Raw genomic sequence first — 23,942 nt, forward strand, 5'->3', positions numbered from 1 at the left:
ACTGAAGAACTTGGCAGCCTTCCAGACACAGGCCGACAAGTCTGACAAGAGAGAGATAAGTTGATTTATTACAGAGACAGTGATAGTATAAAGTGCTGCAGTTAGCCAGAACACATTAGAATAGCTTTTTGAACTTGTAGGATGATAAAAAAACAGGATGCAATTTTTGTTACGGAGTCTCTTTAAACACGCAAGTGTCTTCCCACCAGCCCAGGAACAGATTTGCATATGAGGGGGCACACGCCGTCCCCATAGCACTGCTCCTGAGCTGGTGGTACCAGTTGTCATCAAACATGAATGTATTATGGGCGAGTATGAATTCTAAAGCTTTTACAAGAAAGTTTGAGTGTACACTGAGATGTGTGCCTCTAGATCTGAGAAAATATTACTGGATGCCGAGGTCATGCCTGATGTTGCTGTAGAGGGCCTCGTCATCCAGGCTTGCAAGGAGGGTAGTGTTAGAAACCTGGAGGTCTTGTATTCTCATCAGAACATCCTTAGTATCTCGTAAATATGATGGTAATGTCTCCACAAAAGGTCTTAAGAATGAGTCCCCATGTTGGCTCAAAACATCTGTTAAATTGCCTCTGCCTGACACGATGGGTCTGTCCGGAGGGTCCACCTTGTTTTTGTGTATCTTAGGCAGGGCATAAAAAACAGATGCAATGGGGTGTTTAATCGATTGTTTAAGATGCTCATAGTCATTTTTGTGCGAAGCCCCCTGAGTAAAGCCTTCAAGTAAAAGATCTTTCAATGCTTTTTTGTGTTCGATGATGGGACTTTTCCCCAACAGACCATATTGATCTCTCTGGTTCAGAATTTTCATGCACATTTCAATATATTTGATTTCATCCATGATCAATATATTTCCCCCTTATCGGTGGGTTTGATAATGATTTCTTTATTTAAACATAGTCTCTAAGGCCATGACCTCTCTCTCTGTAAGGTTACTCCACTTATCACCTCTCCTATAGATCTGTTTCTCGAGTGTACGTAAATCTCTTCCCACCATATTCACAAAGGTCTGAATATGAGTGTGTTGTGAAAACGTGGGACAGTATGTACTTTTCTGATTAAGGGTGCTCAATGGGGTCATTCACTTGATCCCCTCATTTTCTACCATGAGTTCGTTTAGGGCCTCAAGGGCCTGTGCTTCTAAACGGCTTGAGTTTTTAACTTTACCTTTTTGGGATTCGTGTAGCTTAATGAGGGACAGTTTCCGTGCAAAAAGATGGATGTCTTTTGTCCATTCAAATGCTGAAAATTTTTTAGATGGAACAAATGTAAGGCCTTTTTGCAATACCAATACCTGATCATCAGTTAAGATAGTGTCTGACAGGTTAACTACTTTCAGTGGTGCCTGTATTTCAACCTTTTTTACCACTGATGTAGTATTTTTACTGTACTTTTCCCCCTGTATCCCCATTTCTCCCTGTTCCTGAGAGTTGGTGTCCTCTTTGAGGAGGTGTGGGGAGGTTTGTTTTGACCACTCTGAGGGGTCTCTGCGGCTTGTCCTAAAAAACACTTCTACCCCTATGATCAGAGGGTTCTTGAGGATTCTTTTTAGGTTTTCTACCTTTGTGTTGGTGCCGGGTCCCTTCTTGGACTCTTGTGTTTCTTATTGTGTGATCTATCAGTACCAACCAATGAATCTGATTCAGCCTCTGATGGAGGTTCACGTTCTGATTGTGATTCTCCTTTATTATCTAAAGGGGCTTTTTTATCGGCCCAAGAATATACTCTGATTTTTAAAATCCTCACTGTCCCTCAAAAAATTCCGTTGTTTGCGAGCCTTGATGTCTTCTCTATAGAGATTAATACGAGACTCGAGTTTAGCTTCGAGTCTGTCGAAATCTGGGTGTGCAGAGGCCTCTAAGATCAATTTTTTTTGTTGTTCAAGTTTAGTTCTTGGTTTTTCTAAAAATTTATTTTCAAAGTCTCTTAAAAATTTCATCTGTTCCAGAGTCTGTCTTGTCTTTAACTCCTCCCACCCTCTCATAAATTCACTATCATCAGTGTGGGAGTGTTTTTCTTTAATCTTGCTAAATCACTTTAAACTATAATTTCATTCTATCAACATTTATATTTCTTACATAAGCCACTGGACAGTTATTCGGTAGGCGGAGTCCATTCTATGAAGTGGGTTTAAACTTGTTTGAAGAATTATCTCTCATTAGTTAAACATGACGTTTTAGGTTTCACCTATAAGGATCCAAGCAGCTTTTTTTTCCCCTGCAATTTGTTTTGGTTTCTAATAGCTGTAGGAGCTGCCATTATAAGTATAACTCGGTCTCTGCATGAGGTCTGCTGCTGTCTTTTCTGGGTAGCTGAGAGCAACCCCAAGAGTGCACTTAATGGGACCTAATACTAAACAAAATAGCTCCTGGAATGCTGCATGCAGTGCTTTTAGAATTGCAAGCACAGAACAATCATGGCAAAATTGACTGCTTGTGTGGAACAACCTAGAATGTTTTGTTTCCTGCAGTCCATATGGGAGAAAAATCCCAGGTCATAACTACCTCATTTAGAAATATTTGGCAGTTCACAAGATTTATAGGGGAACTTCAGCCTAAACAAACATACTGTCATTAAGTTACATTAGTTATGTTAATTAATATAGATAGGTAATATAATCTCTTACTCACCCTGTTTTAAAAGAACAGGCAAAGTTTGTGATTTCATGAGGCAGACATCTTTTTCATGGGGGCAGCCATCTTTTTGATTGAAAGGAGGTGACAGGGAGCATGAGACACCGTCCCAACTGTCCTGTGTCCTGATCACCCCTCCCAGCTGCGTACGCTAGGGTTCAAATTTCAAAATGTAAAAACAAATTTGCACCATAACAGCAGAAGGAGTTAAACATCAGAAATCCCTCACAGCATCAGGGGGAAAATGCCTGGGCAGTTTTCTTCTGTGCAGCTAAAAATGAGGCTTGGGTAAGAAAAACAAAGTTCTGATGCTGTCAAACACCAAGCCTTTTCAGTGCTGCTGTGTAGATTTTGTCTGGAGGTTCACTTATTGTCTAGGTATTTCAGTAATGTCAATTTTTGTGTACTCTTGGTAGTAGTGGTATGTTTGTGTTTTCTAGAATGGGGATGTAGCTGCAGCCATTAGTGAAGGTGAGAAGCCCAACCATCTGTGTGCTGCCCAGTCTTCTGCATCTCTGACTCGGCCACATCTGAACTAAGCAATGTGGCTGGGCACCTAGAGCTCCGCTACTAGTGCTCAAATGGTTAAGCCAGTCTCTTCTAATAAGAGTCATTCAGCACCCCCTAGTCTCTCTTCAGCTGTAAAAGGATATCACTCAGGATATGGTTTGAGAGGGGGTGAAAGAAGCCCTCCCCATACGTTTACAAAGCACACATTGTTCAGACCTATTGCCTGCCCAGCGCTTGCTGCAGCGCTTACCCTGGAAGAGGATATTGGATTCAAGTTATCTTGTGATAAGTGATATATTACAGAAGCATTTTGTGCACAATGGCTCAGTCACAAAATCCCAAAACACCTTCCGCTTCCCTTTTAACTCCCCCTAAAAGGCACATTGTCATCTTGGGCAATATTGAAAGGACACTTTATTTGGGAATGCTCTTGTTCCTCTGAGTATTGATGCGAGGTATCTCTGGGATCCTTTGTGCTGGCCTGTCCGTGGAGCGGAGCCCAGAGTGCTTCTTGTTTGCTGTATGAAAAGCCGTTCATATCTTATCCACTCTACATTCAATATTTGTTACCTGCTGTGTATTTTTCTATGGGCAGATTATGCAATTGGCTCATGTGTGCATATTTGTTTTTTTGTACAAATGGAAATCTTGTTACACTTGCCAGTAAATTGTGTAATGTAGTGAAGCTCGTATTTCCTCTTGATGCAATTCTGATTTGTTTGAGCAGGGACTAAATGATTAAGCTAATTTGGCTACCTCTGACTGATGATTTACCTAAAATAAGTTCTTGCTTGTAACTCCGGAAATGATTATTGACATGCCACAAACCTATCTATCCATACTTGGCTATTCTGTTGAATGATCCAGCCATTTACAGCTTGTACGTCTTATGAGCAGTCACCAGTATGTTGAACTGGTCCTCCTAATGCAGATGGTCATTTTGCTGCAGCTGTAAATCCAGTGTCTGGCTCTGTTGTCAGATTTATCGCATCAGAAAATGGACAGTGAACGGGTCAGAATTTATAAATTGGATCTGTTCATGTTTGCGAGACAGAGCAGAAACAGGCCAGATCAGGAAACGGAACGTACTTTTGTGTGGGCCACAATTTTTCTGGACAAGCGGACTAGCTGATCTGCCCCAGGCTCCAAACGGATCATCTGGGTGGACACTTCGGTTTCCTCCCAAATTGACTCTAGACTACAATATATACTGTACACACCGGATACATGCATAGACATACGACTGTGGTAGGGATTAGATTGTGAACTCCTCTGAGGGACAGTTAGTGAAAAAGACTATATTCTCTGTACAGCGCTGCGGAAGATGTTGGCGTTCTATAAATAACACTGCAATGTCCCCTTCCACTGGCCGTTTGAGTCCAGCTCAGGGAGTGGCATTCATTCTGTGAACTCTCAGCACTTAGTGCAACTACTGAGAAGAATATGGAGGCTGCCATATGTATTTCCTTTTCAACCATACTAGTTGCCTGGCAGCCCTGCTAATCTATTTGGCTGCAATAGTGTCTGAATAACACCAGAAACAAGCATGTGGCTTATCTTGTCAGATCTGACAATGTCCGAAACACCTGATATGCCACATGCTTGTTCAGGGTCTATGGCTAAATATCGACCAACACATGGTGAGCTCAAGTTCTGTATTTTCAAGGTGACTGAATTTGGAACTTATCAGTCTGCCTTCAGCTGCTCCCATCTAGTAATAGCAGTTGTGTTGTTCCCATGAAGGAGCTGCTCAGGTACAATGGCGTGTCTGTGCCCTGCATTGTGCATTCTTGAGGTAAATCTATATGGGCCCGTTTCCACTCTCGCGGAAACGGCCGCGAATCCGCAGAGTTTCCCCGCAGGCAAATCGCGCGGGGAAACTCTGCCATAGGGGACAACGGCGCCGCCGGCCGAATCGCTTGCAGTAGCGATTCGGCCGGAAACCCCCACAGAATTCGCGGCGGAGGCTGCGATTCCCATAGCCGTGCATGGCACGGCTGATGGGAATCGCCTGCGATCCCGCCCACCCGCTCAGTGCCGGCGTGCGTCTACGAGACGCACGCCGCACTAGTGGAAACGAGCCCTGTAACCCAGTGCTGAACTGCAGCATATATCACTGTAGTTTTTAGAGGGTTAAAGAGGAACTGTAACTTAAACAGGAATATTAATGGTATTTTATAATATTGCAGTTTAAATGTATAAATTATTTAGGCAGGGTTTACCCATTGTAAAATTCCGCATAACTAGCCTAGGATAAGCCTCAGTGGGAGGGTGAGGTTATGTAGACTATACAGCAATGTAGCTATAGGAAGTGTTTGATGATGAAACCAGGATATTTAATGTTTAATTGGGCAACCTGAATAATCTATTACATTTTTCTATATGCCGTTACAGTTCTAGGGTCTCAGAGGAAAAAACCACACATGTCAGTAGCTAAATATTGCCTCTACTTACATTACATATGCATTTCACTGTCCACGTTTGAATTTCACAGAATTTTTATATAGTATTTGCAGAGAATGATGCTCCTGACAGCTCATGGCAGGTTCCATGTTTGTCTGTCTCCTATGAAGCCAATTGTGATGTCATATCCTCCTTTCTTCCTGATGATTCGACTCACAAAAAAGATCCTAATGGGCAACACTACTGTGCAGTGAATATTAATTAGTCATGTGGCTAGGAACAATAGCGGACTCATGCAATATACTCTAAGGGAAAATGTGCCCTGTGATTTTTCAGTGCTGTGAGTTGGGCTGCTGCTGTAACATGAGCCTGTAACTTCCCACTGTGAAAGCAGCCTTAGGGCGTGATAGGGAAATGAAGGGGATGACCCAAGGTAGTGCACTGGGGAGAAGCAGCCCCAGAATGCTTTGCAGTATCTGTTATGCATCCTGCCGGCCTCCTTACAAGCTTGGGAATAACAGCCTCGCTGTTCAGCACACATCGCAGTAAGAGAGATTTTTAACTTCAGTATTGCCTTTTTGGCTTCCTTCTAAACTGTTTAACACAGGAGAAAAGAGGTTTAAATTAGCTTTTGCAGCCTGACAGTTACTCTTTAAAAAGACGCAAGCTGTTCCACATGAGGCTCTTGTAATTCCACTACAGCTCCTATTTGCACATTTTCATCGTTTGGTTAACCACTTGTTTATACAGAATACATATTAGAATAGTCTAACTTCCTGTGTAGATCATACAGAAAGTCTGGTGTCATACCTCTCTGCACATGACTTCCCTGCAGAGTATTTTTTTCAACTCTTATTTGTATGACTAAACGGTCTGTGCTACAGCCATCGTCTTGTCTATGGCAGCGGTCACTTGCCTGTTTTCATGCACGATTTCTGCATAGAAAAACACTTTTAACTGAACAAATGTTACTCTATGGACTAGTTAACACTTGAATCTTATTTTTTTTTTTTTGATTGTGTGGGATGTCAGTTTCCCAAGCCCCCTAACCCTGATAAGTGTACAGATGGCGCTGCAGCCCATACGGAGTAGGAGGTGTCCTTCCACACTATCAGCCAAGTAGGGTCTAAAGTTGTATACACTCGCCAAAAAGTCTGGACAGCCAGTAAAGACTGCTTTGGGTGAGAAGCTTTTGTGGCCTGTGGTCATTGTGGCTGGCTGACTGATGGCCCATACTCACGGGCTACAATTGTTGCTGTCGCTAGCACACGGGAGCGTGTGCGTGACAGATAGGCGACAGCTCGTCGCCAGGTCCCTCCGCATACACACGGCGGAGGGACCTGGCAACTGATGTGATGGAAGCTGTCGCCGACGTTCCTCCCCCCGCCGGAAGCTCAGGGTATTCCCTGCTGGTTGCTGTCGCTAGTCCGCATACACACGCGGACTAGCGACAGTTGCGGCGAAGTTGCGCGGCAACTGTCGCCAGGCGACACGAGCGACGGTTCGGGATGCGCGCCCGTGTTTCGCCTCATACTCACGGGTGACCTGTTGCCGCAACACGCGCGTGCCACGTGGTTGCGGCGACAATTGTAGCCCGTGAGTATGGGCCATGAGAGACTTCCACTAATGCCATTAGTACTTATCCACAATTAAAACTACCATTTTCTGAGCGCTTTTGGCTCAATGGAAGGTATAGGGAAATCGCAAATGCTTGAAAAAAGTGCTTTGTATAGGGATTTCCCAAGCGCTTTTATGAATAAATACATTGTATTTATTTCCGGGTTAAAGAGTTGACTTCCTGTCTGATGTCTGGAAGTGAAAAAAAATAAGCGCTGAGCAAAAGCGCTTAGAAAAGTGCTGTAAAAAAAGATTGCGCTGGTGAATTATAATGTGAGCAAGGCCTTAGGGTTTGAACCAGGGCTGCTAAGTTGGGAGCAATTTTGGGTACCTGTAGTCGGTGGTTTCTTAAAACTGAGGAGTCGGATGATTTTTGTACCAACTCCACAGCCCTGGTAAATATTGGACTTTGGATTTGGAGTTGAGGGATCTGAGCAATTTTGGATACCTGGAGTCGTTGTTGTTTTCATAAACTGTATGTATGGGTCGGATGTTTTTTGTACTTGCCACAAGAAAATGTATGCGTGCATCAAACCCCAAGTTTAACCTTAACAAATCTGACTTTGCAAATTTGGCCTAATTGGCGCATCCTGAGACATTGCTCATACAAATATGCATTTGCTTTCGCATGCCAAATTATGCAGGGTCAAAAAACAATACCGCAAAGCGGTTGCCCTGCGGGAATTTGTTCATGCTACATTAGCACTATCCAGCAGTGACACGTGGAGGCTTCCTAATGCCCCCATACAACCGAGGAGCTGCGGGGCCCCAAGCCCTTTGACTGCTTGTGAATCACAGCGGCACCCCGAAGGGGGGGGGTACAGGAGACCACCCCAAACGTGGCCAGCACCGGGGAGGGCCGTCCACACCCACCTCCCAATATTAAAAATAGGCACTTACCTGAACGTCTATTGTGTTCTGCTACATGAGCATAACTTGGGAGCACCACATGGGAAAGGAGTAAAGCATGGGCCGCCGCAAGCTTTGGAGCTCAGGGCTGGCTTACACACAACACTCCAGAGAGGGGGGAGGACAGGTGGAGACAGCTCACTCCAGGGCTCACACCATCTAGAACAAGCCATTTGATTTTTGTACCAACTCAACAGCCCTGGTTTGAACCATCAAGCGTGTGTACCAGGCTATACATGCATTCTGCAAGCACAGCTTCCTGTCTCTGGCAATGCTCAGTCTGTATATGTGTTGATCTTTAGTAGTAGATCTGCTGTAAGGTTTACATCCATAAAAGCAAATTTACTTTGCATAGCAATTTACCTATTCTTTACATATGTGTCTTTCAACTTTACACTCTACCCCCAAAATTCTGCTACTTCTGCAATTAAAATGAATGCTGAATTGGTTTTGGCTCCCTGCCAGCTTGAGGAAAACCAAAATATCTTAATTATAGGTTGATGAATTACTTACGTCTTTATTATATGGGAATGTGCCATTCTCATCCTTACATTTTTATTTAGAATCTTATGTAGAATGGAGCTTAACCCCTGGGAAATGCGTCTTTCCTGATTGTTTTTGCTTTAACGCATCTATCAGTGCTGAGTGACGTCATCAAGCTGTAGAAATGTAGACAGTGTGTGTGTGACAGTGTCTGCAGATGGGTACATTTCTAATTGTAGTGAAGGTGTAACAAGCTGGTATGGTTTTCAGGTACAAAGCTAGCAAGCAGCACTGTTCTTCTTCCCAGTTTGGCTTGTGGTACTTTGTTTGGGGGACCGTGCAGTGAGAGGGTGGCTGGAAAGTATGTTGTTTGTAAGTGGCCAATCAAAATTGTATGTGTGTACACACGGTGGAAACTAGGCTGATATTGTCCACCTCTGCTGTGAATTAACCACCCTGGCGTTCTATTAAGATCGCCAGGGTGGCTGCGGGAGGGTTTTTTTTAAATAAAAAAAAACTATTTCATGCAGCCAACTGAAAGTTGGCTGCATGAAAGCCCACCAGAGGGCGCTCCGGAGGCGTTCTTCTGATCGCCTCCAGCGGCCAAAAGTAACACGGAAGGCCGCAATGAGCGGCCTTCCGTGTTTTGCTTACTTTGTCGCCATGGCGAAGAGCGGAGTGACGTCATGGACGTCAGCCGACGTCCTGACGTCAGCCGCCTCCGATCCAGCCCTTAGCGCTGGCCGGAACTATTTGTTCCGGCTGCGCAGGGCTCAGGCGGCTGGGGGGACCCTCTTTTGCCGCTGCTCGCGGCGGATCGCCGCAGAGCGGCGGCGATCAGGCAGCACACGCGGCTGGCAAAGTGCCGGCTGTGTGTGCTGCACTTCATTTCATTAAAATCGGCCCAGCAGGGCCTGAGCGGCACCCTCTGGCGGTAATGGACGAGCTGAGCTCGTCCATACCGCTAAGGTGGTTAAGCATGTGTACAGCGGCCCCCGATGCCACTCCATGTGCTGCATGTCCTCCCTCACCCACATCTCTAGCCACTATGCTAGTGATTATTTTGCACAGATGTTTACCCTGAAAGGTTGCCTTATATCAGGTGACTTGACAGCCATATATCAGGTGACTTGACAGCCATCAACCATCAGATTTAAATTGTAATAAGAGTTGGATGAAAATCTGTGTCGCCAAGTGCACGCCTGATTGACAATGCAACCAATTTTGGGCCGAAATTGGCTGCATATATCGGTCGGACATGCCGCAAGATGTACGGCAGACTTGATCGGGTTCTGAACAGTAACGACGATATCGTGACGAATGCGACAGCCCCTGGTGCCGCTCCCCTAATGTATAAATGTGTGTTTATACATTACCTGTCCTGTGTTGTGGTGCCTATCCATCCTCCCAATCCGCCACTCTTCCGTTAGCTCCATACATGCCACAAAGCATGCAGGCGTGTGACACATCTCGCCATGCCGGTATCATGTATGTGGATTCGGAAGACTAACCAGCACCGTGACACAGGACAGGTAATGTATAAACGTACACACATTTATACATTAGGGGAACAGCAGTAAGATGGTGGGCATGGATGATTCCTGAGAGATTTCATGATGAAATTGATTGGGAATCAGCCTGCAGTGTATGGGCAGCCAACAGATCTCTAAGATTCTCTTAACCCCCTTGCCGTTCCAATTCCCGTGGCAAAGGGGCAGCGCAGCACTTCAGAGGGAATCCCGATCCACCCCTCACCGCTGCCTGGCACTGATTGGCCAGGCTGCGCAAGGGGTCTGGAGGGGGGGGGGGGCGCGGCAGGTAGCGGCGAATCGGCGGCGATCGTAGTATGCACGCAGCTAGCAAAGTGCTAGCTGCGTGTAATAAAAAAAATTATGCAAATCGGCACAGCGGGGCCTGAGAAATCCTCCTGCGCAGGTTACCCCGAGCTGAGCTCGGGATAACCGACAAGGAGGTTAAGCCCCATCTACACGATACGATTCTTTGTGCGATTCGATTACGATTTTATTTACGATCTGCTTAAATCCATCATGTCCGATGGGGATTCGATTCAATTTGATTTGCCATTGTATTGCAATGGCAAATTAAATTGAATCAAATCCCGATCGTACATGTCGGATTTAGGCCTCTTGCACACTGCAAGCCATTCAGATTCAGATTCCGCTTTTTAGGCTTCTTGCACACTGCAAGTGATTCCGATTCAGATTCCGCTTTTTAATCAGTTTTTACCTCCGATTCAGATTCAGATTTGCAGTGTGCAAGGAGCAAACTGCAAATCTGAATCTGAATCGGAAGTAAAAACAGATTAAAAAGCGGAATCTGAATCTGAATTGCTTGCAGTGTGCAAGAGGCCTTAATCTGATTGTAAATATAATCGCACAAAGAATCGTATTGTGTAGATTGGGCTTTAGAGAGATTTGTCTTGCTCAAATCTGCCCATCATCGCTAGCTGAATGGCTACCTAAATGGTTGTCCAAGGGGTTGAGTCCTGATCCTTGCCGGTGACGGTATTTGGAAGTGTGTACGTAGCATTAGATGTGGTATAGATGCTGGTATACCTGATGGCAGTTGATTGTCACCCTGCCCCACTCTCTCAGTACAGGTCTGTGCAGGGATCTGTGAACTTCCTTTACAGACACAATAAAAGCAGCTATATCTACTGCAGGTACATTGCAAAAATGGGCACAGTTGGCATAGATGGGGCTTTGCCACAGGGAGAGCTGAGCCCTCCCTTTTCCTCCATTCATTGATTTCAGAGAGAATTCCTTGTCTGCAGTCAATTGCTGCTGTTTAGCCTCTCTGCTAATCCGAAGAGAACCACCCGGTATGAATAATATACGTTGGTCATGTTATCCCACATGCATTAGTATTCGATGCCGGTGGCCTTCACTGAAAAGGAAAAAGGATTTTCACCTCTTAATGGTGAAATGTGATTGGCCACTTATGAGTTAAACTGTTGCATGTTCTGAATCTGTACATTGACTGAACGGTCAATGTTCATCTTGAGCCTCTGGGGCAGGGTTGTTTGTGTTCATTACAAGGAGAGAGTTTATTATTAATTCCTGAGGAATGTCCTCGAGAAACTTTCAGGGCACTCAACTGAATAATTGTGGAAGTGAGTTTGGCATGTCTGGCTTGAAGAACTCTGCTTAATGGTTGAGGTGTTCTGCTGCCTTTGTATTATTTTCTTGTGTTATATGTGTAAACTGCACTGCTGGCATAAACTGATTTTGCTCTGCTGGTTGCTAGTATAAAGCTATACAATTTTTTTATATTGCCATTAAGTTCACTGCAGTTCTCTTCCAATTGGCAGGTAACTAATAATTTGCCATTTTTTGTGATGCTATTACGGTATATACTGGTTGGCTACCTTGTCAATTATACTGGTATATACTAAGATATACATCTTATGAGGGCTAAAAGGGACATGCCTATATAATTTTATTGGTTAATATTATTCATTAGGACGTTTTTGGTCCATTTTTAGGGCATTTGAATCAGATACTGGTTGGCTACCTTGTCAATTATACTGGTATACGGTATACTGGTTGGCAACCTGGTCAATTATGGCTCAATATCCCAAACCGATCAGGCCCTGGCAGATTTGGAATTTGATCTGTTAGTGATCGATCCCCATCGGTCCACAGAACATTCAGTTTTAGTAGATTTCAGCAGAAATCTAGTCAGTATCGCTCAATACAGTGTACTACCCAATGCAATGCTCCAGTCTTGCCTCCATCACATGGAGATTTTCAAACCTGTCCAATTAGGCCTCGATTTGATTAAACTGCACGACATCGATCAAAATCCATCAATTGGATTTGCCAGAGAAACTGTTTACGGGCAGATTTGTTCAAATAGAAATCTCTCAGGAAAAAAATCTCCTTTACTTAAAGAATACAGGAGCTAAACAGAAAACCCTGCTGTCTTTCTTACCTGGGACTTCCTCCAGCCCTAAGAAGCCTCTGTGTCCCTCGCTGCAGCTCCACCATCTGGCACTCTTCTGGAGTACCCTCCGTATCCGCCACTAGCACAGGTGCTGGAAACACAGGTGAGGGACAACGTGCGGTGCATGAAGGGGCATTGTGGGTTGCTGCACACATTTCGTTTAAATTGTCAGCAAAGTTGGACGTTATCGGCCACGTTTCATCTATCCAGCCGGGTTGGTGCCCGCTACAGAGGTGTGACAGAATGTGGAACTGTGGTGACGGACACAGAGGCTTCTAGGGGCAGGAGGAAGCCCTAGGTAAGTAGATGAATGACTTCTGGCTTGCTTCAGTACAGAATGAGAGTTCTATGCCTAGGCTATGGCTTGGGGCTACTTTTCATACTGATTCCAAGCAAGTATCAATGTATTCTGCAACTAGTTTATGCTCCGCATTATGGGGAATCCAAGCTTTTTAGCTTTCTCACTGGAAATGACATGCCATTATCTTAAATGGGGCTAAAATTAATAATTGAACATTTGTATAACGCTTTTCTCCTGTTGGACTCAAGGCGCTCAAGAGCTGCAGCCACTAAGAGTGCGCTCAAGGGGCGCACTCTTGCCTTGAACTCCTAACTGAATAGGCCCTGGCCAGGATTCAAACCCTGGTCATTTTAAGGATCATGTGTGGCCTCCCCACTTAAGCCTTAAATGCACGCTATCTGAAATGCTTCTGCTAATGGCTGCCTCTGCTGAGACTCTAGCTTATGTACAGTGGCTATGTTGCCACTAGACGCCTAAGCCGGGAGTCAATCTGGCCAATTGATGCTGCTTAGAGCCGTCTGAGAGTATTGTGCTCCACACTGTGCGTGACATCACTCCCATGCTGCTCCGTCAGCCCACCTTCCCCTGCATGGCAATAGAACACATTGGTAGCCTGCAGGCAAGCAGTACAGTCTCACCTGCGGGTTCCAGTCCTGATCCCTGCCAGGTGACATCCCTTGTATATGTGTACAATGCTTTAGAGCTCCTGCAAATGCATTCATCTCAGGAAAAAGAGGGGGATCTTTGGGAGATGTCGCCCAGAAATGTGTACTGATCCATGCCAGGTGACAGAGCATTGCTGATGCTGTACAGATGCTTCAACAGCCTCCTGGCTGGGGCAGTGTTTACTGTGTGTGGGGGGGTGCAGAGGGAGAATGAGCGGGTGCCACTGAGTGAACTTCCGCTGGTGAGCAAGAAGAAAGATGCGATGATGCGGTGTCTGGCATGCCAGATCTTTATCAGACATCGTGCAGCCCCCTGCTGGTCTGACTCGATTATCATCCTAGATCAGACCAGCCCTGTGTGCACGTAGCTTTAGATAGTGTGCTCAAGACATTTTCAAGTGACCACTAATCTCTTAATCTCACTAATGTGTTTATGCCGCTTGGACTGACTTCTTGCCAGAAGTAGAAGGCAAAAAACCTGATCAGATTGTACATTCTGTGCGTGTTTGTTCTGAAATTTGCATGCCTGTCCATGATACTGTAATTGTAAATCCTTTTCTTAAAACCACAAGGCTGGCAGTGCCAATTGTTCTGCTAATCTCTTAATATTCTCCTTTCCTTGAGTTGCTTCTAGTCGTTTTTGCATGCCAAATCTGCTGACTGGCTGGCATGCCTGTTAGGAATGTGGAACTTTTTGTTACTTTTATCATTGTTTGTGAGCGTTAAATGAATGCATAAAGAGTTCATTCTAACTAATCAAGATTACATTGCTAAGCTTCTCGCCCTGACAGTAAAACATTTTCACAGTTAAACAGCTTTCAAAGAACCATTTCATGTAATGTATGTGTGCCAGGTTGCAAATGGGTAACTCCAGTTACATCTGGCTTTCTCCAGCCCCCTGCATCCATCCTGTGCCCTCGTAACCGCTCCGGTGGCTCACGGTCCCCTTCGATGCAGATGCCGAACTCGCCGGGTCTGCTTCTCCTGCGCTCCAGCATGCTGCTTTGGTTGCACTGACTGTACTGTGCAGGCGCAGAACCACTGCGTCTGCTGAGTACAGTCCTGATGATGTCAATATGACTCTGAGAGCTGCTTGCGCAGGTGCAGTGGGCATCTTGCACCGTCAGGTGGTGAACGGAGCTGCGGCGAGGGCACAGGACTGCTGGCAGGGGCTGGAGGAAGATCCAAGTGGATTTTTTTTTTCATGCTCTGCTGTGTCCTACAAATGGACCCAAGCATAGGTTGGGGTGACCAGCATTACTTTTGCGGGGATGTTTAACCCTCCCGTACGGGATACTCAATACTGGGGACCTGCAGTTTCAAGCTCCCAGTGGTATCGCGCTAACCACAACTGTCGGGAGATGTGCTCTCTTCGAAGGACTGTATTTCCAACCATGCATTGTGGCAGTTGGGGTTGCACGACACCGCCAGAAGCTTCAAAGTGCTGTGACTGAGGGTCTCTCTGGGGAAGATGGCAAATCCTGTATGGATAGAAAGCCCCCTTGAAGAAAAGTAATGGTCACCCCCACCAATGGCCCACTCTATTATGAACCTCCTTTAGAAAATGCTGCATGCATTTCTACAAATAGCAATGCTGCAGTGGGGTTACATTGCATTAGCACTTTTCCTGTCTTTCTTGCTGATGTTTTGAGTGCAATAGTTAGAATTGCACGCCTGTAATAACCATGCAGCCATCTGGCTGGAATTGGAGAAACTTTCAAAGCATCAGGCTGAGAACTGCACAACAGTCAAACATAGAACTTTTTTCTGTAAAATTTTTTTTGTTTTTGTTTTAGTAAAAGGAGTTGAGCTGGCAACCCTCAATGCCAATTTCCTTTAATATGTCCACTCAGAAATCCATAGCTCAGTAATCTTGTGTGGTGCAACACTACACATAAGTCTTTCCTCTGCCTTTTGGGCAAACACAGTGGACATCTTTGGCTGGCTACAAGCTATCCAAGCTTTATATGGGAGAACTGAGAATCAAACTCAGGACCACAGTGTTGAATCGTCACAATATTACTGCTTCCTCATTCCATATGTTAGACCCGGAGACATATATAAAATGGTATTTAAGGCTCTTAAATACCAACAAGCAGTTTTCATACTTCGTGTCTGAATCTTAGAAACATTATAAGTTGAATTGATTTTTATTAGAAGTTAGCGGTCAGGTTTTATGCGTATGTATGTTGTGCTTTTTTTATTTCATGGCTGTTGACTTTTAAGGGAGTGATTGTTTGCTTGCCCAAGAACCAGTGTTGAGTGAAATGCTTTATTCGTGTTATGCTGAACAGGATAAGATGATCTTCATGAGCTAGTTCCCCTCAGCAACACTTCTGCTGGGAATCCCTGCCAAGCTCTTGGCAGTGTTGCATTTCTGTTTGAATGATTTGCAGGTGAAAGTTGCCTTTTACATTCTGTAAGTTTGAGTTCCAGTGTTTGTAACTGCATATAGGTGAATTGTGCAGGTTTGCTGTGTATTGAATAGTATATTGAGTTTGCATGGGTTAATCTAACTGCAGTTCCTGTGTGATTGAGTTGGTAATTAGAAAATACTTCTGAGGCCTTACTGTTGTCGATGGAGCTGGCTCCTGAATTTGTCCAGCATTTGTACAATGGTTTTGTGTCCTCTGTATCTCTTCCAACAATAATTGCCCATATAGTATTATTGTTTTGTGAGATGAAATTAACCCAGTTTGTACAAGGTGTAAGCTAGAATAAACTGAGGTGACCTTTCACACTTTCTAACAGGGCTGTGGAGTCCGAGTCGGGGCAATTTTGGGTGCCTGGAGTCGGGAAAAAATGCTCCGACTCCTAATGAATTTAAACTGTAATTAAAATAGAAAATATGATAAAATGTTCTATTTCTCAGATAATAGTCATCATAAATAATTTATACATACAGTAATAGCTGTGCTTAGTCCACAAAAATGAAATAAACCAATCAAAAGTTATGACTTGTGCTGCTTCAATGAAGCAGTCCCTGTATTTTTAAAATCAGATATACATATCTGATTGTGACTATATATGTGTCAGTGTTCTCCCCAGGCTCTTTTAGCCGGGTGCTCCACCCGGCTAGTTTTGGTGACCACCCGGCTGTCATCGGCTCATCTTCTCCTCTGCTGTATGCAGAGAAGCGCCGGCCCCTGCATTTTATCACGCCCCACCCGGCTACTTTTTCTTGCCACCCGGCTACTTTTTCATGCCACCTGGCTGGAAAAAAATTCTGGGGAGAACACTGTACACAGGAATCTCTTATATACGTTACGGCCAGAACCCGAAGTCTGGCCACTTCGGGTTCTGGCCGGTCAAAGCTAGAAATGGCCGGCTGAAGCGGCCAGTGTGCGAAACGGGGACTTTTTGCAGACTTTGGTCGGCCAGAACGCATTCTGACTAGATGTGGCCGGCCAAGTCCTGAAGTCCCCGCTGCCTTGTGTCAGCTCACCGCTTCTCGCACTGTCTCGCCAGCTGTTCTCCGCGCCACCTAGCCTTGGCCCACAGCGGTGTTTCCTTCGCCATCCAAGTCCTGGAACGAACATCAGGAATACTGCCCTGGCTGGTTCATCATCTCGAGCTCGCCTCCTCTGCCCCGGGGGAACGGGCACGCCTCCTACTGCTAAGCTCTGCAGCCAAACAGTTGCACCATGTGGCTGTCAGAGCACCGCCACTAAGGATGTGAGACTTGGCCGCCCACGTGCTGCACCAACTCGTCTTTCCACGGAAGAACATGCCTGCTGCTGCTGCCCGGAGTGCTGACCCATCCATCGCTGCTGCCCAGACTGCTGCTGTGCTGAGAAGAACAGAGGTTACTCAGGTTAGCCTCTCACGTGCAGCAGGCTCCTTGCCTGCTGCCTCCCAGCCTGCTCTGCTGCCTCCCAGTCTTCTCCTTCTTGAGGAAGAAAAGTCACCCTTCTCACTGCTGAGCCCACCAGCTGGCCCTTCACCCACATAGATCAAAGTGAGGCACCACTACTAACCATCAGTTGGCTCCTCGATCCTAGGACTTAGCCCTGCCTGCTCCATACCATACTACTATAGAGAAATGCATCCTGTATGTATTTAGAGAATGTAGCCCGTCCAATTCACCCTCATCTGTGACTAATCACCATTGTAATTTGATCTCTCAGCTGTGACAGCTCAGGAATCTCCTCTGCCACAGCAGAGCAGCTAATTGGTAAACACAGGATAACAATAGGTCTGCTCCCATGAAAACAGGATGTAGACACACTGCAGATTTATTGCAGGATTTATATCAGCTGTAACAAAGTGCTTTTCTTTAAATATTATGCTGTTTTGTATCTTTCAGAGCAGAGAGGTAGTTCTGAGTGCCATTCATGGTGCTGGACAGGACCTGGGATGTTCCGGGATGTGCGTTTTGGACTTTGGCCGACTGACTTTGGCCGTTTCTATAACTGGCCGGCCAATGTCAGAAATTCCCAGCATTTTGGACTTTGGCCGACGTCAAATCGGCCAGTTCTAGAAACGGCCGGCCAATTCTAAAATTGGCCGATTTCTGGTTTTGGCCGTAACATATATATATATATATATGTATATGTATATGTATACGTATATATATGTATATATATGTATATATATGTATATATATGTATATATATATGTATATATATATATGTATATATATATGTATATATATATATATGTATATATATATATGTATATATATATATATGTATATATATATATGTATATATATGTATATATATGTATATATTTTAAATAGCATCTATGCTGATGTGTAGCCATGTCACTAATAGAGATGGTCAATGAGATGGAAATAATTCTGCGATGATTGATTTATGTAAATGTATGCACTCTCTTCGCTCATGAAATCAAATAATTTGATATGTTAAAATTTGGTTTGGTCACTATGAATTAAATGGTACCTGAAATAGATGAAAAGAAAAGTTTTTTTTTTTTGTTTTTTTTTTTTTTTTTTTTACATACCTGGGGCTTCCTCCAGCCCCCTTCAGGCTAATCAAGTCCCTCGCTGTCCACCTTTACCACCTGGATCTTGTGCTATGAGTCCTGGTAATTCAGCCAGTCAGAGCAGTCTGGCTACGTGCCGCTTCCACAGCCAGGAGCGTTCTGCACCTGCGCAATAGTGCTGCCAGGTGTAGTACGCTCCTGGCGGCGGAGTGTGTGCATGCGCACTACGCCAGACTGGCTCAAGTACCTGGACTCCTAGCAGAAGATCCAGGTGGCGGAGGAGAACAGCGAAGGACTTATTAGCCTGAAGGGGGCTGGAGGAAGCCCTAGGTATGTATAAAACTTTAATTTTATCTGTCTCAGGTTTACTTTGCTACACAGTAGTACTATACTCTGCATATGCACTCTCCACAGAGCTGCAGGGAATCCACTGAGAATGTTGTGCACATTGAACACCGAGGTGTTGTCTACCACCCATAAACCTGGTTCAGATTGTGCATGAAGAATGTGTTATAGAAGAATCTCCTTATTACCCTGCAGAGTACCTGCACATCACTCTTACATGTACCCACAGTTACATTGCCTAGGGCCTGATAGATGTTCTTTGTTCCGGTCTATACCTTTTACAAGCACTCTTACCAAGGACTAGTTTTAGTCTGACTAAAGGGAATAAATATGGCAGTCTCCATATCCTTCTTACTTCAGTTGTCTTTTAAAATTCCTAAGCGTTGGCAGTTAAGAGACTAATTTCATGTTACATATTTACAATCAACAAGATTGTAATATGCAAATTAGAGGAGTCGAGGAGTCGGAGTCAGTGGAATCCTAAACTGAGGAGTCTGAGTAAGTGGATTTCTGTACCGACTCCACAGCCCTGCTTTCTAAGACGTTTAGCGATTAGCCATGGCAGATAACCACTAACAAGCCTATACTGCTCAGTCTTATCTGCTCCCTTAGTTGCTGCTCACTCTTGTGCCCTCCTTTTGTCTCTACTTTCCTTCCATGGAACAGTACACGCAGGGCGTAATGATTAAGGTATAGGTAATTAAGTATGGCCCATATAGTTCCTGGGTGCTCCTACCAATGGGTACTGGAAGAACCAATGTAATAGTCGGCACTCCAGATGTGAAAAGGAGTATTATCACAGGTACATCCAATGTGTGATAAACTGGCATGCAAATAAAGGAATTCCGTTAAACACTCCCTGTAAGTCCCTGTAAGCAACTATGGGCAAGCTAGACGATTCCTCACATCAGCAATTACTAAAAAGCCACTAAGTAGCATATACTGCGTCATGTAATGATCGAGGAACGATTAAGAAGGATGACCTTTATTTAACCTGTGTGTGAGCCTTCTCACAATGACAGATTTATGTACTTACAGCAAAACTTGTATTCTCTTGGTACAACAGGTTTAACCACTTAAGGACCAGGGGATTTCTGTGTCATCTGTGCTGCATGGGCTCTACAGCCCGCAGCACAGATCGTGATTATGGCAGGGCGATCAGACTCCGCCCCCTTTTTTCCCCACTAGGGGGGTGTCCTGCTGGGGGGGGGGGTCTGATCGCCGCCGCTCTGTGTGGCCGGGGGGGGGGGGCTCCTCAAAGCCCTCCTCAAAGCCCTCCTCAGCGATATCCCTCCCTCCCTCTCCTTCCCTCCCTCTTGCTCTGGATCTGGGTGGCACAGGACGGCGATCCGTCCTGTACCACCTCCAGTAGGCTTTAGCCTATCAGACGGTGGCGATCCCCGGCCAATCAGAGGCCGGGGATCGCCGATCTCCTTTGCGCCGTATTGATGTAAACAGCGGGGATTTCTTCCCTGCGTATTTACAATTAGCCTGCGAGCCGCGATCGGAGGCTCGCAGGCTGTTCACGGAGACACACTCCGTGAACTGACATGGAACGGCCGCTCCATGGAAACACCACTTCGACCTGCCGACGCCTGTCGGCGTTAAGCGGTAAGGATATATTTTTCCACCAAGCAGGAATATCCTGAATATTGTGTATTTGTGTGGAGCAATAAGGTGCCCACTTGTTGATCAGTTTGCGGCATAGATACACCACATGTTTGGTCATAATAATCAACCCTGGCAGAGATCAGTGCCGCACCGTGGCTGTCAATTTCTGGCTAAAATATGATCCAGCATGCTGTAAAGCTTTTGCTTGAAAGTACTGAGTCCACATGGTGTGTTTGCGCACTCGATTTCCCGCTCTATTCCCGTCGATTCCCGGTGATTTGTTTATTTCCAACATGTCCGATTTGGATTTCGATGGATCGTTGGGTCGATTCGCATGCAAAGTATACCGAATCGACCTAACGATCCATCGAAATCCAAATCGGACATGTTGGAAATAAACAAATCGACGGGAAATCGAGTGCGCGAACGCACCGTGTGGATCCAGCATTACAACCCACGTCTGTCCAGTTCCTGGAAGTTTACAAATCTGAATAGCTATGCTAAAACATACACGTTTTTGTTTACAGAGAAGCTCTTTTGCATGGAACAGCTTCCTGGCTGTAAGCATTCCCTGGCCATTTCTCTAGAATGAATAGAATATGGGAACAGAGTTTATAGCTGGTAGTACTGACTGTATTCCACACAGTCTGCTGTGCCCGGATGGGGGGGGGGGGGGGGGGCGGGGGCATGTGCACCGAAAGGGATTCAACAGTGGTGTCAGACTATCCTAAAATCCATTCACCTTACCGGTTTGCAGCTTCTGTCAGTCTGACACCATATAGTATTGGATGATACAATATATGTATATATACTACACATTTATGTCAGCCAGTTCCATGGGCAACCAGAAAAGCAAAATTTGAGAGGGAGGGTGAAAGCACCCGACTCCAGGGAGCTGAATAGGGTATGGAGGGGGTCACTAAACACCAGTAAACTGTTTAGAGGAGGGAGGGGGCATTAGGAACCAGAGAGCTGTACAAGGAAGAGTGGACTACTAAACACCAGGGAACTGTATAGTGGAAGAAGAGGGGGGCCATTGGACTCCAGGGAACTTTATAAAGGAGGGAGGTGGCCACTAGGAACCAGGGAACTTTATAAGGGAGGGAGGTGGCCAATAGGAACCAGGGAACTTTATAAGGGAGGGAAGTGGCTACTAGGCATTGAGGTTGGCTTGCAACTTGTTCCATTGTTCAACTTTGGCCCACTTGTACTTTAGTTTGACACCCCTGCCTTGCAGCATTGATTTGTACAACCATAATCACTGACGTGATTAGCAGATCAGATTCAGAATCCTATTTATTTTGCCAAGTGCGGCAGTTGCCACACCCCAAATTATTTGTGGTACAGAGCGGCATAGAGCATAGTGCAAGAACAGGATTAAAACATAGTAGTGCAATACACATGAATTGAAGAATAGACACAGGCATTGAACCATAGTATTGCAAGTACACATGCAATGATAGTCAGCCTGCTGTGAGCAAAGGCATATCTGTGCTGTGCATGGCAATCCATTAGATCCTTTCAGCATGTTAACTGGAACAAGAAAATTATTGGAATCTTTTCAGGTAACGTTTTTTCCATCCAGGTTATAAGAAGTTATTTTCTTTTTTACCGGTAATGGTAAATGGCCTGCCTAGGTATCCAGCTTACTAATCCTTTCATGTATTGAATGGTGGATGGATGAACATGGAGAAGGCAGAGAATGAGCAGCATTGAAGAAAAGGCTGGCTGTAGCAACATAGATGCGTATGACGCACTTCTGTCTTCCAGTGCGGTGGAAAGCTTTCACAATATCTCGTGTTCACTTCCTGGCAACTGATAACTCCAGAGATTTGTGTCTATATTCTGACTGGGGGACCACACTTAAAATAATGGATGTTCTGTAGAGCTGCTGTGTTGTCATCTTTTTCCATTTTGCAGCTGTAACACCCCATATTCCCACCCTTTATTTTCTGCACACATTTTTTAAGGCACACCGAGAATCAGATTTGGGTGTTTAACAGCTTTTTTAAATTCTTTAGTAAATCTTTAGCGCTGGTCTACAGACTTATTAGAGGCTTATTCAAACATTAAAGGCTACTAAAGTTGCTGTTGCTAAATCTGATTCCAGGCAGTTGTGTAGACTTATATCAGCAGTATTTAAAGGGAATGTCCAAGCAAAATAAAAAAAAATGAGTTTCACTTACCTGGGGCTTCTACCAGCCCCATGCAGCCATCCTGTGCCCTCGTAGTCACTCACTGCTGCTCCAGTCCCCCACTGGCAGCTTGCCAACCTCGGAGGTCGGCGGGACGCATTGCGTACATTTTTACGCATTCCCGCTAGTGCAGGAACATTAACGCATACATTTTTACGCGTTACTGGTTCAATGCGTAAAAATGTATGCATTAAACCAGTAACGCGTAAAAATGTATGTGTTGATGTTCCTGCACTAGCGGGAATGCGTAAAAATGTACGCAATGCGACCCGCCGACCTCCGAGGTCGGCAAGCTGCCAGTGGGGGACTGGAGCAGCTGTGAGTGACTACGAGGGCACAGGATGGCTGCATGGGGCTGGTAGAAGCCCCAGGTAAGTGAAACTCATATTTTTTTATTTTGCTTGAACCTTCCCTTTAAGCCTCACACACACTCAACGAAAGTCGTTTTTTAACATCCAACAAATAACGGTGTTCACCATGTTGGACAACAATACCTTACAAAGATATGACGCTCAACCAATATCAGGCATTCTGTCCGGCGGATCACCTTGCACAACTGTCGGGCAGATATTGTGCAATTACCACGTGTGCACAATGTTGTTTGAACAACATTGTTCTACTGAATGCAGACATGTTTTGTTTACACTTACGCACTCAGTATTTAAATGAGTCGGTCGTTTGCAATATCGGTGTGCAGAAAAGACTTGTTGTTTCAACTCGGTCATCAGTAAAATTTTCCTTTTGATTGTGTGTTTTCAATGACTTTTGCTAGGTTTACTGAGCGGGTGGTGAGAGGAGAAAATGTGTGCTTTGTCAGCTTCATCTACCTGGGTGGATTGACCACTGATGCATCAAGGGGGGTCAGTATGCTGTACAAAATGCTAATTTGACCCTCTAGCATATGTGTACAAGGCTTTGGTTGTAAATCGGATGTTGTTGTCCTGTAAGCCCCATCTACACCATGGGACATTGTAGCGATCCGGCGGCTCGATTAGCCGCCGGATCGCCTCTTCCGCGTGCCCGCCGCGTCCCCGCCGCATTCGATTCCCCGCTCGTGCCCGCTCGTCCCCGCCGGCGCCGCTTATCTCCCGCACGATTCCCTGCCATTGTCCCCTCGCGGGGATCGAGCAGGGAATCGGCGGTGCGGAGATCCGTCCTGTCGGATCTTATCAATCGAGCCGCAGCAGCGGCTCGATTGATAAGGAGCATCGCGGCCGCATCTACGCGTGTAGATGCGGCTGTAGTTGAGTCCCACCAGATACATTGCCCTGGCTTTTGCGGCATTTTTTAACACTGCAAAAATGTAGTTGTATTCTAAATTCAATAAAGTTTAAAAAAAAAA

At 45.2% G+C, this 23,942-nt stretch overlaps 1 protein-coding gene across 1 annotated transcript in view; it reads left to right on the forward strand.

The window, feature by feature from the left end:
• CHSY1 (chondroitin sulfate synthase 1) overlaps positions 1-23,942 on the forward strand; it is a 93,855-nt gene that overhangs the window by 43,836 nt on the left and 26,077 nt on the right. The gene's annotated exons all lie outside the window — the stretch shown is intronic.

Source organism: Hyperolius riggenbachi, chromosome 3, assembly GCF_040937935.1.
Source record: "Hyperolius riggenbachi isolate aHypRig1 chromosome 3, aHypRig1.pri, whole genome shotgun sequence".
NCBI classification, from domain to species: Eukaryota; Metazoa; Chordata; class Amphibia; order Anura; family Hyperoliidae; genus Hyperolius; species Hyperolius riggenbachi.